Here is a 1,103-nt window from a genome sequence, read left to right as displayed (position 1 = left end):
AACTGACTGAGCCACCCAGGTGACCCTTGCTAGACCTTGTTTAATTGTATTCTTAGTGTCTGACCATACCTAAATAGTAGATGCTGAATTAACGTTCTTTGATAGAAGTATAGTTTTCCTAAACTGCCCTGGTTTTATCTCATTCAAATTTAGTCATTGGTGAACTCATAATTTTTAGCTTGTTCTCATACTTATGAATTGTCAGTTTTAAGGGAACTGTAAGCCAGAAATCTGTATGTATGTTAGGCATTAGGATCACATTTTGAACCAAACCCAGTAGGATCTTGGTATTCATGGATCTAATACTGGTTGCTTCTACAGTGATGTTGTAGAAGCAACCAAAAACAAAACAAAACAAAACAAAACAAAAAAAACAGCTATGTGGTATTCTAATCATTTGTGTATTTTTTTTCTATTTTAAGTCATTTTTTTTTTAAAGATTTTATTTATTTATTTGAGAGAGAGAGAATGAGAGACAGAGAGCATGAGAGGGAGGAGAGTCAGAGGGAGAAGCAGACTCACTGCAGAGCGGGGAGCCCGATGTGGGACTCGATCCTGGGACTCCAGGATCATGACCTGAGCTGAAGGCAGTCGCTTAACCAACTGAGCCACCCAGGCGCCCTTAAGTCATTTTTTGGTTGGGTCTATAGCATTGTAAAATTAATAGTTTTAAATTTTATATTAATATAGTTGAGGCCTTTTGTGTCCATGTAAGTTTCCTAACTTCCTTCTGTCTCTTCTCTCACTGTCTGCTTGAAGAACTTTTTGTTACAGTTCACTTTTTTTTCAATAATACACTACTCTCTCCACTTTGGTGGAGTTTGGAAGTTCAATCTCTTACTGCTCTCAGTTTTTTAGTTCCTTTCTCTTTTCTGCCAAGGCCTTCATAATTAAATAAGAATTATGTCCCCTCTAATCAAATTCTAGATCCTACAGTAAAATTATATTGACTTAAATCAACAAGCGTCTGAAGCAATTTAACTCATATTATTTTAATTGCTTTTCTCTTTTATAGTGACTTTGTCCTTCAGTGTCAGATTAGGCACTGAATTTTTCTAGACCAATAGGATGGCACAAAACAATTTCTACCTACATTTTCATGG

Source organism: Callorhinus ursinus, unplaced genomic scaffold, assembly GCF_003265705.2.
Source record: "Callorhinus ursinus isolate GAN/ISIS: 27379988/994484 unplaced genomic scaffold, GSC_fseal_2.0 scaffold4, whole genome shotgun sequence".
NCBI classification, from domain to species: domain Eukaryota; kingdom Metazoa; phylum Chordata; class Mammalia; order Carnivora; family Otariidae; genus Callorhinus; species Callorhinus ursinus.
This window is presented reverse-complemented; position numbering follows the sequence as displayed.